Raw genomic sequence first — 19,160 nt, forward strand, 5'->3', positions numbered from 1 at the left:
GGAGGGTGTGCCGCAGCTGGCAAACAGTCAAGCGCGCAGTCCCTTTCACTGCTGGCTTACACAAAGCAAGCAAACACTCGAGCGTAGAGCGGCGACACTCTCTCTCTCTCTTAAGTCATCTTTAATCCTGTCAACAGCAGAACAATGCCTTACTGGAGTCCATAATCACTTTATGGCTCAGATATAATGAGCTTATGATATGAAGTGCTGCTTTTACACACACTAGAGAAAATACAGTCGCTCTACACTTACACTATGACCAAGCAATTTCCCCCTTTAACTAATCGTTCCTTTCATGCTTCAGTTACAGCCTGTATGGGACTGGTGTTTGTTTATTGGAATTCAAACATCATTTGTAATAGCCTGGTATATTACTCAATGGTTGACCAGTATTTCACAGACAGACAAAAATGGCATCATGCAGTGTATGTCCCACTAAAACTAGTGTCTGGTGTTCACCTTCACTTTAGCTGCTGTGATGCACTAAGATGGTTCAAGAACAATATTTAGCACCAAGAGAGCATGTTAGCATACAAGTGCCCATAAAGACAAACCATGCGGCCTTATGCAGTGTTCATGTCATATTGGAGTTACAATAATTACCAGTTTCTAACTTGGAAATGCAGTTCAAGTCAACATCCCAGTTGTAAATATGATCTAAAAAATTGTGATATAAGCAGTGATATATCCAACTTGGTACTACTAAATAAGACGCCTGAAAAAGAAATGCTGATGCTCAACGTCAAAGTGTGTGTCGTTTAATGTAACTCAAGGCCATCGGATGGGTGCAGGAGAAGTAAATTGTAATTTAGAAAAAGCGCTATATAAATGCTGTCCATTCACCATTTTATAGTGCTATTCTGACCATATATAGTATTTTTAAAATGCTTACAAACCCTACAATTATGCATTTAGTGTTTAAATTGCGCTCCTCATTAGTAGGCATCGATGGCATGTTCTGTTAGCAAATACTTGCCACTACACATGATCAATGCTGGTGTCAGCCATTGTTTTTCTATGAAGAGAGTTAAAGGTAGAGTCAGGAAAAACATGTTGATATGTGGCTGTGGAGTTCAGAACATTAGCATGTGCCAGGTTTACTGTCCCTCTCGCTCCCAATGCTATGGCCTTCCCCCTGTACTGTGCACGGACGCCCCCTGTTGCTGACTGGCAGGACTAGTGTTGTGGGGCTTGCTCCGATCCACTTTGTTTGTTTCCCATTTACAGAGCCAGGGCTATGTATGATTTGTTTTTCAGCGCACACACAGAATAGACAGCTCGCGGACCATGAGGAGATATTTTCTGAATTTGAAAAAAAAGTTTATTGGATTGGAATCAATGACTGCACCTTTGAGACGCCAAATCTACTGTAGCTAGGCACTGCGCTCAAAGTTCAATCAATTTTAATGCACAACCAACAACATGACACACATCCCATGTGCACGAGTTCCCAGAACACAACTTTAAAATCATGCCAGGAGAGCGATAGTAGGGTTGAATGTCAGTCAGACTGACTCAATTTGTGACTTTTTAGCATTATTGCTAACATTCGTGATTTTTACAATACCAATGGCAGCCACCATCTTTAAGTCTAGATGCACCAGCAGTGTGGGCAAAGTTAAGGACATAGCTAACATGATATTGTGAAGACAAAATTGATGCACATGCACATCTGTCAGCCTGTTGAACACACTGCTGCCAGCCTGCCTGCCTGCCTGCCTGCCTGCCTGCCTACTTGTGTGTCTGGTGATTGAATTGTATCCCCCTTCTGGGCTTCTGCTGCCTATTATTTCCAGATCTCATCAGGCTCGAGTGGAGCTGGTGCCTTGCCGCTGCTTGGTAAAGACTGTCGGTGGAGATCGCTGCGTGTCTGAGCAGCAGAGGACGACACGCCGCCGCATGAAACTGCGTGGAGTTCGAGGCCGAGGGCTGCAAGTTCACGTTTCAACATCTGTTCACAGCCGGCAGCACCCGGCCCGACTGCAGTCAGCCCAGCGCTCCATATGAATAATCAAATTATTGGCTCTGAGGGTGGGAGGTTAGCAGATGGCTAGCACATTAGCCCCATAACTGCTAATGAATGACACCTTCCGTGACAAAAGGTGTTCATGTGTCAGACATTGCAAAAAAGATGGCCATGGAAAAGAGGAAGGTTTCCATGAAAATAAAGCAACTTGAGATTAATATATCTAAAACCACCCACACATCATTACAATGTTCTGGTCCAGGAGTCTTTGCATTAATTATTTTGTGCTACACTGAACATGTTTGTAGCTGAATTGTTTATTTTCTTACTTGCTGGTACAATTCTCAGCTTCCTAGGGGAAGCTGTTTGGAAACACATGAAGAGTTTCTAGTTATGAGATTTTTTTCTCTCTAGTTTAGAGGAAAAAAATTACCTGAACAGTTTTTAAGACTGGGTACGACACTCGCTGACTGTGGGAAGATTGATTTTCGTCATTGTGAAAGGAAAAACAGTTTCTTCCACGCTGTGCACTTAACACAGTAGGCCCCCAAATGTTGAATTTAAGACTAAAATGTCTTAGATAACAGTGTCCCAAACCATTTATGGCAATTGTATGAAGCTCAGAACAGTAACAATGTTGCCCATAAGGACAACAATGAATTTAATAGTCCAGAGAAACTATGAGAGCAGTAGTGTTCCTCTGTGAAGTTAAGGGTGCAAGGCTGACCCAGCTCACTGGCCGACACCACTTTGACAGGAGGATTTAATGTCATCACACTGAAATCACACAGCAGCTCAAAGCTCTTTTCACCTCACAAGGCAACACATTAATTTCTCATGAGGGACCAGACGGTATTAGCAGGCCACTTGTCATGAAATTCATTACCTGGAGAGCCATCTTTAAAGAGCTGTTACAAGGACAAAGCGGCTACAGTCTGACAAGAAAGGATGCTGAGAGCAGGTGTTTTCCTCCTGTTAGGGGGAGTATTTTAAGCTGCAGTATGAAGGTCCATCAATACACATCAAGTCAGCATCTCCTTAGTTATTAATAGAAACAAAAAAAACAGCATTCTGGAGAAAGACCCTGTGGTTATCATCTGCGTCATTCATCCCCGTGGAAAACAGTGATACGCGAGGACTACACTGATTATTTGACAGTTTGACACGTTCATCTTTAACTGCATTTAATATCTGAAAAGAGGATTGTCATCATTTTGTAAGGCCTTTGCATATAGCAATCATAGGAGATAACTATTCTCTAAAGTAAAGATAACATTTGTATTAATCCAAAATAGGAATTAGTTTTTCTTGTATGGTCTGAAACATTATGCAAACAAAATCTTAATCCATCTGCCATTGTCATACATGTATTACTTATGACAATTCAGTGAATTGACTTAAAAGGATGGGTCCATTATTTTTTAGGTTTTTTTAGGTTTTTATATCATTCTGTAGCTTCACAAAGGTGCACCTTATGTATTCAAATCCAAACATTAAAAATGTGGTCAAAGTACGTATGTTTTATTGTCAAGATGCTATTTTCCCAAGCTCTTCTAAAAACCTTTTCCCACGTTACCTGACGTAGAATTCTGCATGATGACGCTGCTACATATACAGTATATACACAGCCTTATAGGCAGTGTTTTAACATTACATACAGTAACTTAGATGGCAGTCGGCAAGTTACTAGTGTGGAGAAGCAGACAGGAGTACCGGCACGGAAGCTAAGCAATGTACTGCTGTGTGGACGCCACGTTAGCCCAGTTCTAAAAGTAACACAATAACACAAACAAACTAACCGATCGATGCAGCCATAGACCAGCAACTCCTGTGTTCCTCGAGGTAAAATTATGTTTTTGTGAATGGAGTCTGGTCTGGTTTTTAAGTCTGCGATATAACAGCTTCTGTCCCCCATCGAAAAGGGCTGTCTGATGGCGAGGTAAAGCGGTGAACACATTCTAAATATAGTGTACACTTACTTATATTGATTTGTTTAGGTGGCTGAAATATGTTTTTCTGAAGCCGTTATATTGCGGCTTTCAAAACCAGACCAGACTCCATTCACAAAACAGTCATTTTACCTCGCAGAGTGTGGGAGTACACATAAAACACCACTGCAAAAAAGTCCAAACTAACCCTTTCAGTTATTTCAAAACTTAGCACAACTAACTTTGATTCAGCAAGTGCTAGCGTTCACGTTATTCATAACCTTATTGATTAGCTTACTGTGGTAACCTACGTCACTGTTTTATGCAACGGCTGAGTGGGTGTTTCCATTTGAAAAGAAAAAACAGAACACAGATGTACCCACCCTTTAACCTTTCATGTGAATGTAGCACAGTTATAACTTAGACTAGAGGTATATATCTTTTTACCAACTAATGCTGACTGTGTTCTTTTTTGTCCCTTTTTAGTCTGTATATTTCTAATTATAATCTGGATATTAGTAATCAAAGCTAAGGTCTTGATATGGAGGTAAGACATATCTATCCACCTGTTGGTGTCAGAGTAAATTGTGGTGCTAAACCTCTAATCACAAATTGGGTAATGTCACCAATAAGGTGCTGCAGTCATTTACCGTTCAAACGAATGTCATGTACATACTCTCTTATTCTCTGTGGTCCAAATTGTCTTAAAACCTGTGTTGCTTGTTAACGGGGACATATCATGCACATTTCCAAGTTCATACTTGAATTTTTGGTTTCTACTAGAACGTTTCATGCTTTCATGTACAAAAAACACATTATACTTCTCATACTGTCTGTCTGAATACCTGTAATATTCTCTCTGTCTGAAACGCTCTGTCCAGTCTGCTCTTGCGGAGAAAAAAATGGTGCACCTTTGCAAAGGTAGTTCTCAAGCCGTGGGCGATATATTCTAACCAGCCTGTATGTGATCATAGTGAGGGGAGCCAAATCTGAAGGGCTTGTTGAATTACATGTTTTCTGATCTAGACAGCCCACAAAAAACTGACTGGGTTGTCTTATTTCACAGTTTGTGGGTTGGTAGACAGATGCCCAAATATATGTATGTGCACTAGCACTGAAAAGGTGAGATTTTCATGATATGTCCCCTTTAAATCCCCCCACTCATATCTTTTTTACTACAGAAATGAGGTTAAAATGATTTGTGAAAGGGTATCTCAGTTAGCCGACTGCAGCATCCAGTCAAACAAGTACAACAATCATCATGTGACCTTTCATTCATGTCACCACTCTCTCTCATCCTCTCTCCCCATCTAATAAAGCACAACAGTTAGCTGTGTCATAAAAGTGGCGCTGGGGTAAAAATATAAGAATCAGCTGTTCACAACTCACAAATTTGTGACATCTGTACGGTGGCAGGTTACAGGTTACAGTGCCACTCTAAAAGAGTTATATGAACATACACTTCAATACAAACCCCTCAAATAACCATGAGTTCCTCTGTGCCAAACATTGTGCCAACTCACTCAGGCTCCATTAAAACATCAGCATGAACTTCCTTTTCAGCTACAGTGTTACGCTGTTTGAACTGTGCATGTGGGCTAAGGCACTTACATAACATTAGCTCTAAAAAGCTTTGATATTATGGGCTAACTGAGGCGACGGCCGATGTGTTCACTGAATGCCTGCGTGTCCTCGGATGTTTCCTTAAGCAAGCAATAAATAAACTAAGTATAAGCTAGTGACCTCATTTCAGGACAATGCTAAACTAAGCTGATCTTATCTTAGAAAATAACAGGAGCAGCCACCCCTCCACTACATATCTCTTAGCTATCCTTCTGTGACCTGCATGTTTACATGCCAAGACAAAACACTGGTGGCATGTACAGTTCATAACACAGACTGTTATTGAAACAGATGTGTGTCTCTGTGTAAAAATGTGTCATGTTGCTCAGTTTATTTTCTATGTGCCGGGGTTTTAGGTGCTTTTAATTGTAATATTTAAGCCGGAGCACCACAGAGCAATTAGACTTTGTTTGGCACATTTGCATCTGCTCTCAATGCTGTCTCATGTCTGCTGTGTTCTATCAGTAATAAACAGATTTCAATTGTCTATCTGTGTCATTTCCATTTATTCACAGTCCACGGCTCCGACAATAGATCTATAATAGCTGCAGGAGAAGAAGGGTAATCCATCACTGTGTGTCTGCCAGCAACGGCTTAGTTGTGATAGAATTTCCATATGCCACAGGCCTGAAGTGGGGGTTTTTCTTTTATAAAATGGATATAAAATTATTTCTACACATAATGGAGCAGCGCTTATCACACTCTGTGTTATTAACCCACTTACAAATGAAAAGAGTAAAACACTGATGCAAATAATTGCAAAGTAAATGCTTTGCTGGCGGTATGAATGGCATATGTGTACTCAGCATTTAGTTAAAGATTAGGTCTTTTGGAAATTAGAAATACATGATGTTATCATTTCACCCTCAACACCACTGCAGCCTGCATGGTCAAAAAAACAGAACTTTCAACTAGGGCTGTCAAAGTTAATGTGATAAAGCAAATTTGTTTTAATGCCAATCATTTCTTTAACGCATTAACACAACTTGCAATTTTTAGGTTGTAGCATGATACATTTTATAGCTAGAGTTAAGATACTGGCATCATGTGAAACTAGAAAATCCACTGGTCATACTAGCTTGTCGCAAAGGAGGTTAAATAACGCTCCAAAGTTATGCAAAAGTTTGACGAGGAAAAACTGGCATGGCCATTTTCAAAGGGGTCGGTTGACCGCTGACCTCAAAATATGTGAATGTAAATGGGTTCTATGGGTACCCATGAGTCTCCCCTTTACAGACATGCCCACTTTATGATAATCACTTAAAGTTTTGGGGCAAGTCATAGTCAAGTCAGCACACTGACACACTGACAGCTGTTGTTGCCTGTTGGGCTGCAGTTTGCCATGTTATGATTTGAGCATACTTTTTATGCTAAATGCAGTACCTGTGAGGGTTTCTGGACAATATTTGTCATTGTTTTTGTTGTTAATTGATTTCCAATAATAATTATATACATACATTTGCATAAAGCAAACATATTTGCCCACTTCCATGTTGCACAAAATTAAGATTAAGCGCGATTAAATATTTTAATCGATTGACAGCCCTACTTTCAACCCATCTTTATTAACGAAATTAAGGGAATTGCCATTAATTTCCACAGATCTTAATTAGACAAAGTGGTCAGACTGGTGAATCATCCTCATTTTGTGACAGTGACCAAAAAGTGGAGAAGAAGTGGTTCAAGATGCGATGAGCCGGGGGGGAGAGGAAGTGGCGGCAGAGAAGAGGGAGAGAGGGGAGGATAGGGAGGATGGACAGAGAAACAGACACAGAGATAAGTGAGGGGAGAGGGTGAGGTGGGGGGGGCTCAGCCTGGAACAGGAGAGACCGCTCGACTGGTTTGACCCGACCACGTTACCCTGGCAACAGTACGGGAGAGCTTTGTTGCTTTTCCGGGCTGCATGGGGACTGGATCATGTGTGTGTTTGTTTGTGTGTGTGTGTGTGTGTGTGTGTGTGTGAGTGTACATGTGTGTCTGTGGGTATGAGTGCATACAATCCAACACAGGTTTCCTTGCCCGTTAACAATAAAGTGCATGGCTTTACGTGGTTATGCCGCGGCCTTGAGATCCACCGTGGAAGCACATTCAGCTCCCAGAGGAAGGTTTATGCATTCTGCACAGAGGAATGTCAGCAACCCTGAAGTTGCTTGCAAAGGGTAAGGGGGTCTTCATGAGACATGCATAAACCAGAAGGCAAAGGAGTCTCACAAATGGAGCCTGGAGTGCAGAAAAACAGACGATGGTGGTGTCTAATGCACATCACCACGCTTTCTCCTCTGCCCTCTCTTCTTCTTTCTGAGGCCAGTAATTATTCAGACACAAAGAGCTCTGCAGGGTACACCTCCCTCGACATTAAGCAGTGCCACAAAGATTAGGGCCCTCTTGAACATTCACCACTTTAGAACCATCTACTGCTACACTGGAGCTGGAGCAAAACTGTCAATTAAATACTTTAGATCTGCATTCTAAGTTTCACTGAAGGTTCATCAAGTGCTCCAAGAGCAAAGCCTGGATATCTATGGAAAAGGGACTGAATCCACTCTTTTATACAATTGCAGACACAACAATCTGAAATATGAGGGATAATTCAGCGTTTTAATCATATAATATCAGATAATACTTCCAGTCAGCTAACGTATATGTTGTGAAGATTAGACAGTGTGGTGGAAATATAAACATGAATGCTCAGAAGGGAATTTTAGTTCCTGATTTAGTTCCCAAGGTTATTTCCGGGGACTATTTAGGCCCACATGGAAACAGACAAACTAGAGGTGTTAAGACTGAGTGACATGGCTCTCAACTTCAGCTATAACATTCAGGAGGACAATGCAGGAGTGACAAGATGATCTCCTATGTGTTATTCTGTGTTGATGCTTTGAATGTGAACATTACAGGCACCCTGTGGAGCAATGCTTTTACAAGGGGTACCCGTTCTGTTGATACCATGCATGAACAGGCACACATGCAAGCACACAAGTGTGACTCACATCCTGCCGTTGGTTTCACCCTATTCCCCTGATCGACAGTTGGTGGAGGCAGCGCGCCCACAAACATAGCAGTGTGCCAGCAAAGGCAGTGAAGAGGAAGACTGCAAGCTAGCATTTAGAAAGCTGAATATGAACAATGCACAATTTAAAATATAAAAAACTGCTTTGCAAATGCTTTATGTGTAAGTATTGTAAATGCACACAGCATGTTGATTAGACCTCAAGGATATACACATTGGTTTTTGAATTTCCTGGGAGGGAAAATCATCTTCAATAGTGACCTCACGCTGCACTAATGGGTGGAACTAAAAACCCAGATTAAATCTGCCTGTCTCATCAAATCAAACTCTCCATTTATTGGTTTACACTTACTATATGATTGATCCATCAGTAATTAAAGGTGCTAAATGCGAGATTGGGAGCACTTCTATTGCGCCCGGATGGCACTCAATGTGTGCGACAGCTGAGTCGGCGGTAAGTAGCTAACAGTGCTAACATTGCTAACAGTGAAAACAAAGGCAACACTGCTGACAGAGCTAACAGAGTTAACCTGAGAAGAACCAGAGGGTGGGTGCTATGCTTACGGGACAGTTCAGTCGGGACAGTGTTATCAGCTGTAACTGCCGTATGAGAGCAGTGCAGAGCGGCGGCCGTGAGCTAGCAAGTGGGGCACGCTCAGCTAGTCCGGCTATGTCAACAAAGCAAGGAGAAGCTCAGATTATAACACACACAGAGGGACTTCATTCTCTGCTCTGAAAAACATTACTCCATTTCATCTCTACTAATGCCGTTAATAGATTCAAATATTTAGACACGATTAATTGCAGGATTTTCCATTGTTAATAGCGATTAATCGCAAATTAATCACACATTTTTTATCTGTTCAAAATGTACCTTAAAAAGGAGATTTGTCAAGTATCTAATACTCTTATAAACATAGGAGTGGGCAAATATGCTTTCTTTATGCAAATGCATGTATATATATTATTGGAAATCAATTAACAACACAGAACAATGACAAATATTGTAGAGAAACCCTCACAGGTACTGCATTTAACATGGCAAACTGCAGCCCAACAGGCAACAACAGCTGTCAGTGTGTCAGTGTGCTGACTTGACTATGACTTGCCCAAAACTGCATGTGATCATCATAAAGTGGGCATGTCTGTAAAGGGGAGACTCGTGGGTACCCATAGAACCCATTTACATTCACATATCTTGAGGTCAGAGGTCAAGGGACCCCTTTGAAAATGGCTGTGCCAGTTTTTCCTTGCCAAAATTTAGCACAAGTTTGGAGCGTTATTTAGCCTCCTTCATAAGCCTAGATAACTCCTAACTAAGCCTGCTAAAAATCACAAGTCACGTTAATGCGATATTAATGGCATTAAAAAAAAAATTGTGTTAACAACTTATTATCGCGTTAACTTTGACAGCCTTGATCTTTACATAGCAAATAGCTGTATTAATGCTCTGAATATTGTATAGAGCACCTTTAATATCCTGCCTCAACATTTTAAAGGAAGTAATGGTACAATTTCACTGGACATTTAAAAGCATCACATGGTATACAGGGATAGAATGTAAAACGGTAAGAGCTTTAAAAATGCAATTTCTTGCAAAAACTATTTTTGAGCTGTATTTAGTATCTGTTCATGAGATGAGTGATTTTTCCAAGTACCCCTGATGTGAAAGGTGTTCAAGGAGGTTATTATTCAAATAGTAAGTCCACCGCTTTCATTTTCCGTATGATATGAAAGCAGCAGAGTAGAGTCGTTTGTCACACCACCTCAGTGGTGTTTAGCTCCTTTTAAGCTGGCTGAGGTGTGGCTGTGTAGATTTATTGCTCAGTTGTTGGACTGATTCTGTACGCATTACCGCAGCTCTTGGCATGCCAGATAAATCACTCTGACTTGTCATGATTTAGACTGGATTGATTTAATCACACAGCGCTTGTCAGCTTTTGTAGTCCCGTGCATTTGAAGCTCCGCAGAGACAGCAGAGAATACCCCTTAAACCTAGTCAGCTACATCAAACACACCTTTGATTAACTGAGAGCACAGACTCATTTACCAGGCCTCCCTGTTTCTCTCAAAGCATATAATCAGGGGGTTATTGCCTCGAGGAGAGAAAAGCGGGTGCATTGTGTGCCAAGAGGCTTATCAGGCTGTGAACAAGAGAAAGCACACATTTCTACAGTGATCAATGTTGCGTCATTTGCTAGCACACAAATTAAACGAACCGCATCCTTTTCACCTTTTGTTAATCTATGTGGTGTATTTTTCCTGTTCATTTGACTTCACGGTTAAAAGGCCGAATCCTTTGTGAGCGTAAGCTAGTTTTTTGGCGGTGTTTCTGTGTGCAGTGTGTTATGGGAGAGCAGGGGAATGAGCAGCAGACCAGGTGTTAATCCCTGGCAGGTCAGCTTGCTGCTACACTCGCCCAGCTAACAGGAGCCAACCTCCCTCACTTTGTCAATGCCTTCTCTTTCTGCTTCACACACTGTTGTTCACTTCGTTGCTGCGCTTGCTTTCTCTGTTTTGCAGCATAGCGCTGAATTTGAATCATGTGGGAATAACTGTCAGGACGATTTGCTGGTAAAAGCATCAACTTGAAAGCAATGACACTGCAACATGATATTTTCTGTAGACTTTGGTTAGTCAGAATCGTTATTATTCCCATATTTAATAAACTAAACACTGGTGTGCTTGGCAACATCTGTGTTAATGTTTTACATTGCTGTCAATGAAGGACCATCCATCTGACGCCACTCAAAAGCATTCTCAATATGTTCTTGATTGGATGAAGCTCATGTAAATGCAAATACTGAACGCATCAAAGACAATGTGAGCAATTACCTAATTTTAGCACACACTGAATGCTTTTCAAGAACATAAGACACTTTATAAAAATGTACGTTAATATGTAAAAGAGATCTGCCACCTTCAACAGATGAATAAAATAATTGCAGTACCTACAGCATCCCCTCCCAGTAGTTTTACACCTCTCAACTAGTCCCTCCTCTCCCAGTATTTGTGTTGGTTTAATACTCAGAGATGAAACAAAAAGATGGTATAAAAGACTAATTATTACAGTATTGGGTCTAATAATTTCTGCACTATTTAGGTCACATTGATAAAAACTAAAATTACTGCCTCACGGTTGTATGCCTCTGCCAACTAGTCAAGTTGCAGTTTACATCCTTGTCTCTCAAAAATGTCATCATTTTATCATTTTATCCTATTGGACAATTGTGTGAAATTGTCATAATTAGCATATGAATTCTTGAGTTATGGTTATGGCGTTTTGTGAGGTAACAGTGACATTGACCTTTGACCACCAAAATGAAATTAGTTCATCCTTGAATCCAAGTGAATGTTTGTGCCAAATTTGAAGAAATTCCCTGCAGGCGTTCCTGAGATATCGCGTTCATGAGAATGAATCGAACGGACGGACAACCCGAAAACACAATGCCAGCAGCCAAAGCTGTCGCCGACGTGGCTACTTTACAGACAAAGCTACAGGTGAAAAGGGACTTGCTGCTTAATCTGTGGCAGCTGAAAGAGGTTATTGTAATTTTCAGGTAGTATTTTGTTAGATATTAATTGAAATCAGCTGCGCTCAAAATTGGGAAAAGGCAAGCAGCAACAAGAGGGATCTCCAGAATGTGAATGTTTTTAATAGTTTTGGAGCCTGTTGGGTGGTTTTCCAATGGCTTTTGGCCTGGAGATTTTCTCTTGACTTGGCAACGCTGCTGTGTGCAGGTGGTAAGTTCTCCCTCCTCTCTTCCTTCCATTCCCTCCCCCCTCTTCTATTGCTCTCCACACCCATTTGATTGTATTGTTTGAGCTAGTGCAATGAAACTGCAGGTTTATGACCCTTTTAGTGTTCTCATGGCTGCGTAACCTGCTGCTTCTTTGCATATGTAAATGTAAACATGTACTGTGCATGTTTATAAAAATTCCCTGTGTGTGTACATGTGTTAATTAATGAATAATTGCAGTATGAGTGTATGTATAACAAGAGATGAGTATGTTGTTGCCTATGTGCACACAGCTATTTCAAGTATAGCAAAGTACATCGCAGTCTGTGTACGTGTGCTGCTGAGTAAATCCTAAATTGTGAATGTTGCTATGAGTGTGTTTGTGTGACTGTCATTGTGTTTGTGTTGCACACATGTGCAAGGGCTGAATTAGCTCCTGGGGTGACACCATCTGGCCAGCGGGTGCTGAAGGGAGAAGAACGGGGAGAATGCAGCGATAACAGGGTGGTGCAGCGCGACAATAAACACCGCCTTTAAATCTGTTTAACGGCGCTGACAAACAAGAGCGCAGAGACACACACTCCACATTACAGGAATACAAGACACAAGAAGCTGTCTCCTTCACATTTCCACAGACCGTGTGTGTTCACACAGCATGGCACGGCTTTGTTGAAAGGGATAATGTGTGTTGCAAATGTTGTCTCAGCTATTTATAAGTGCCACCAAGGGGTAACTATTTCTTTCTTTCACTGCACTTGTAGTACTTACAGGAGTTTACAGATCAAAATGATTCACTACCCTTATATACACATCAAAACTACACAATAAAAATAATAGCTATTCACTGGGACTACTAATACATTTAGTGTAATTTGCTTATGTTGACTTACTGTTGCCTATTCAATGTTTGGATTTATTTTCTAATGAGATTGTTAAGTGCTTGTTAGGCATCCCCTATTCATGTAATTTAAAGATATAGCCCTAGTTCAGACATAGATGTCAAGCAAGAGTCAAGCATGATTAATTACAGTTTACTATAATTATAACTAACAACTGGTATTGTGAAATTTGACATTTCACATTCGAGTTCTAGTGAATAAAGCACTCTTTATGTTTATGTTGTCAGTGAGTCCAAAATAATTTGTTGATCATTTGCGGTAGAGTATCTTCTGAAGAAACGGTTGTTAATTGCTTGAATTCTGAAAAAATGTAAACCTGACGACTTCCTCTGTGGTGTTAACAAGACTCAAGTGGGGTTTTGCTCTGCAGTTGGCCGCCACCAATTGAGCAGTTTATTTCAGCTGTCAAACTCACTTGCTCGTTCTCTACTGCTGATCACTTTGCTGCTGCTGCAGCTGCTGCATCTCTCATCCCACTGCCATCCCAGCATGCACCTGTGGGCACTGTTTCTTCATGGTTCCCCACAGTAGGCTTGCCGTGGTAGTCGGCGTTACCGGTGTTACACGGTAATCGGGCATATACACCGACTACATTACTTGCCCACCTGTCATTCTGCTTTTTTTTTATAGAAATAAAACCCATTTAGTTAATTTTCACCTACCAGCACCCACGTTCATTAAATAAAAAACTCTTATTGGTAAAATATTAAGCATGTTATAAATACATAGCTGTGCCAACGTTAATGATCAAAGTGAACGCTGTACATATATCGAGCGTCAGTTTTTTTTTTTTAATTTCCGGTGTAATCGGTAACACCGGTGTCATCACAGTTTATTAACCGGTGGGAAAATGTCCTCACTGTGACATCCCTATTCCACAGCTGGGTGTACTGATCTCTGCTAGCTTCAGGCCAAAAAAATTACATAAAAATGACATTTACCTTTGAATGTAAATGTTTCAGTTTGAGAGTTGTCTGACTGAATTAGCCCTTCGCAACTAGGGCTGTCGCAATAACCACAATATTGCAATACTGACAATGAACTGCCACAACTGCTAAGTTCACATTTTTGTTCTTTTTTTAACTCTGTGCAATGGGAGCACCACGTATTATACTTTGCTACTAATGCCAGCAGCCTGACGAGGCGCTGAGCGTGGATTCTACGTTGAGCGCTGCACGTTTGGTGTTTTTTCTCTGGTCGCTAAAAGTTGAAAAATGTTCAACTTTGGATAAAACAATGCGCTCGTTACTGTCGTTACTTTTTACAGAGCAGTCCAATCACAAAGGAGGAGGGGCGGGACAAATACCACACAGACCAGATACTACATGTAGGCTACACATGCTGAACAACAACAACAACAATGAAATTAATAGACACGGACCAGAGGGTCCGTCCTCTCTTCCTATGTGCTTCAGCCTTGCTTCATCCAGAGAGTTCTCTATCTTTGCCGACATTTTTACTTCTGCGGATATCCCGTATCATAGCAACCAGATGCAACTAAAGCCTCTCAGCTGAAAAAGCTGTGCCTCATATCCCATCTGTGTTCTGCATACAACAATAAACAAGTATTTAATTAGTTTTAAAACAGTCATCTTTGTCATTTAAAAAGCAACAATATATGTAGTATCTAATGCCTAACGATAAAACATATTTATATAGCACTAAAATCAAGATAAATTAAGTAATTTGCAAAAAAAATAAAAAAATAATAATATTGCATATCGCACTGTTGAGCCAATCATTGTCACTGCAGGGGAAATTCCTTCACCACGACAGCTCTATTTGCAACTGCTGACACGGACACATTTTTTTTAAAACAGAAGCATTTGTTGGACAATTGCTGGCCAAGCCAAACATAATCAAAAAAGCAATAATGGTGATTATCCAGAAATGTCTGATTCTTGAGGTTTAAAGTGGAGATAAGGTGCGACCAGATATCGCAGGTCTCACCTCCCACAGGTTCCTGATTATTAACTAGATTGTCTGACAGGAAAGAGGCTTTCTACGGAGGCAAATCTGTCCTGTGAACCTCCCACCCATTGTCACAGGAAGCTCCCTGCTTTGTGCTACTCAGCCCACACACTTCAGCCCAAAATACAGCCGGGTGTCATTCCACGGGTTTCTCCTTCCCTCACACTCTCCTGAGAGAGGAAGTGTTGCCTCGGCAACAGCTTTTTCCCCATTGGTGGAACAGAATAAGAAATACACTCCCATAAATGTGTAATGTTGGTCTCACACTGTCAACAAATCAGCCCAACATATTTCCGTACCAACTGTTGAGTGTGTTTTTCCATGGGTAAAACTGCTAAAATAACACACCAGGGACGTGAGTGGCAAGCCTCTTCAACAACAATAAAGGACTAGCTTTTGAGAACTAACAAACACGTTTTTCTGTCTGCATTACTGAACGCTCACGGTTTGACAGTCATTCTCTCGGTCGTTTCACTACAAAGCCAAATCAAAACGCAAATTACAAAAAACAAGTTTCCTTCCCACTGCTGACTAACTCAGAAGACGGCAGAAGTGTTTTGACGTCAGCCGAGTTTCTGAGTGCGCCCCGCTGCGAGCTGAACTGGTGTGAGGAGTCTGCTTTGTTCACACAGCAGGAGGCTGACAGAGCAGAGGAATCCCAGCCAGAGACGACAGACAGGGGAGGAGAGAGCTCAGATCAGCCTGCAGCCTCATATCACTAGTCAGAGCAACACCTAGCTCAGAGAAATAATACCCTTATACAACCACACATACTCTTCTAGGCCTGATGATGATGAGTCTTCATGGACCTATACTGTAGTGTGAGCATTTTACACTGCATGAATTAGCCTAGCGACCTTTAGTTAGTTAGTTTCCTTTACTCATAGTTCTCCTACTCTTACTTGGTTTAACATTAAGTCACTGCATGTCCCGACAGAACAACACCACGGTTGAATTTCAGCCTACATGCACGTTTTTTCAGCTCAACATTGTTGATGGTAGTGAGAGCAACAAGCTAGCTCTGCTCTGTGCACATAGGCTGTATTCGCCCTCGGTGACACCGTGGTTGACAAACAGTAATCAGAGAGAGAGAGAGAGAGAGAGAGAGGAGAGAGGGAAAAAGAGAGGAGAGAAATAAGCGTGACAGTAAATGACAACAAAACAGTATTTTTGTAGTTTACAGCACACCTGTAATGCACTGCAGAAGGATTTCTGTTTTGTTGTTGTAATGATAATGTACTGAGGTGGGTCACACAGATACTGATATTGAAAAGATGCATCTTTTTATATTGTATACTGTTGTGGTCTAATTTTTTAAACACTTTCTAAATAAAAAGGGAGTTCAATTCTCTTTTTAAAGAATAATTTGAAAGTGTAAATGACAGTGGCATTAAGGGGGTATAAAACCAATAATCTGTTGATCTTTACTGATTAAGACTCCATAGTCTAACAATGGCATGTTTAAATCGAAAATGTAATAGAATCGTGACCTTAAAATCGAAAGTCAAATTGAATCGTGGATTTGGAGAATCGTGACACCCCTACTGGAGACTGATGCATTCAACGCTTCAATCCAATGAGAAACTAATCTTGTTGGGAAATGAATAACATGCATTCTTTATTGCCCCACCAAACACTGGTGTCTGAGTAAGTATTTCCAAAGCAAGACGGTCAGTGTGTCAAAGAATCACAGATTCTCAAATGTATGTATTTCTGCATATGAAAATGTGTTAAAGGGTTATTTCAGTGATTTAAAATCCATTTTAAAATTCCATAAGTGCAAAAACAGAACTAAAGAAGAAAGAGTATTGGATTCACATTCACCCGCTGGCCAGAAACATGACTCCAGATGAATGCTAATGCTGGATGTGTAAATAAGCAACTGTTGCTAAGTTCACCATATCACTCAAAAGGCCATGATATATCAGTGGTGTGTCCACAATGTGTTTCTGCTGTTCCCAAGGGCCAAAAAAAACAACCAGTTACTGCAGGTTTAAGCATTAAAAACAATGGATCCCACACTCCTCATAATGCAACTTGATAGCTGAGAGTTTTCTTTCAGACTATGGAAATCTCCCTCAAGAGCCACAGAAGACATTATTCAACTGTTTTCACAGGCTAATAGTACTTTCCATGACAAGCACACCGAACATGATGTGTAAAATCAGTTGAGTACACCCTGAAAGGTTTAACAAACGTCAGACATTAATACTAGCCAAATCCTTGGATTGTTAAGAAGAAGAAAAAGCACAGGTGTTTCTAAAAGCAATAATTGCTCTGTTCTATTCAAGTGACAGTGATCCAGCATGCACAACACTAGGGCCCTGAAACTGAAGCAGCCAAATCAAATTCAACCATCATTAACTTTATTATTTACACCTGTGCTATTGTCTGACAACTTGGACATTGTTCATTTCTTTTTAAAACCTGACAGTGATTTGTCTTGTGAAAAAAATAATATATATTTGAAATAAACATCTTCTTGCACGGCACAGCAGCCGGTTGCTTTGTTACTGTGACGTTAAGACCTCCGACAACAAGAAAGCCCACAGAAATAGCTCTAACTAGAGATTATATGTTAATTTAACACTTGTATTAATTTGCTGTTACATCAAGCTTACTTATGACTGATCGACTTATCTGGATGATGATGGATTTAAAGACATCTTTAAAGACTACTTTTAAGCTATCTCTGCTTCACTAGGCACCATTAATGAAGTATGACGGGGAGATGGGCGAAAAGGTGGAGCATCACTTCAAATGGTCATCTCATAGCTATTCAGTGTGTGCTTCTGATAACTACTGCTACCTTTAAAAATGAGCCAGCTGAACACCACACAACCCTGAGGAAATGGATCTATTATTTTACTCCTGAAGAAACTAGTGCATTTACAAACAACTAGGGCTGTTAATCAATTAAAATATTTAATTAATTAGCATGATTGTCCATAGTTATTCACGATTAATCACAAATTAATAGCACATCTGTTCAAAATGTACCTTAAAGGGGGATTTGTCAAGTATTGGCAAGTACTCTTCAACATGGGAGTGGACAAATATGCTTGCTTTATGCAAATGTATGTATATATTACTAGAAATCAATTGACAACACAAAACAATGACAAATATAGTCCAGAAACCGTCACAGGTACTGCATTTAGCATAAAAAAATATGCTCTAATCATAACATGGCAAACTGCAGCCCAACAGGCAACAACAGCTGTCAGTGGGTCAGTGTACTGACTTGACTACGACTTGCCCCAAACTGCATAGGATTTTCATAAAGTGGGCATGTCTGTAAAGGGGAGACTCGTGCGTACCCATAGAATCAATTTTCATTGACATATTTTGAGGTCAGAGGTCAAGGGATCCCTTTAAAAATGGGCATTTTTCCTCGCCAAAATTGTATCGCCATAAGTTTGGAGCGTTATTTAGCCTCCTCATCGGTAAGCTAGTATGACATGCTTGGTACCAATGGATTCCTTAGGTTTTCAGTATCTTCACTACAACCTACAAATTGCAAGTTGCGTTAATGCGTTAAAGAAATTAGTGATGTTGAAACAAATTTGCATTAACGCGCTATTATTGCGTTAACTTTCACAGCTCTACAAACAACACAGTATCCGCTGTGTAATTTCAAGAAGCGACCAACTTGTCTGCTACACACAACGATAAATCTGAGCCACCTCCCTGGTCAGTAGAAGACAGACATCGGCAAGGTAGTAAAAACTTCTATTACTGCCCCTTTAACTCTCTGAGCTACAAGAAATATTGAGTTGTTCAGTCATTTATCCCCCTGTTGTGTCCTGAAAGGTAATTATCACTGTCATATGAATGGATGTTAAACGGTTGAATATTCAGACTAGAGAAATCATGGTGATTTTGTTTGACAGGGAGGAAAACGAGCTGCCACAGAGAGAATGAGGCATCGTGTCGGAGGCAACAAAAACAAGCGCTCCTGTTGGTGCTGAAAGCCACCCCAGAGGGCTCCCAAACCACTGAGTCAGCTCTGAACTGTTTGCT

At 40.7% G+C, this 19,160-nt stretch overlaps 1 protein-coding gene across 16 annotated transcripts in view; it reads right to left on the bottom strand.

Moving 5' to 3' along the window:
* The window catches only part of fbrsl1 (fibrosin-like 1), a 340,229-nt gene that overhangs the window by 239,197 nt on the left and 81,872 nt on the right, over positions 1–19,160 (bottom strand). The gene's annotated exons all lie outside the window — the stretch shown is intronic.

This window comes from Sebastes fasciatus, chromosome 6 (genome assembly GCF_043250625.1).
Source record: "Sebastes fasciatus isolate fSebFas1 chromosome 6, fSebFas1.pri, whole genome shotgun sequence".
Lineage (NCBI taxonomy): Eukaryota > Metazoa > Chordata > Actinopteri > Perciformes > Sebastidae > Sebastes > Sebastes fasciatus.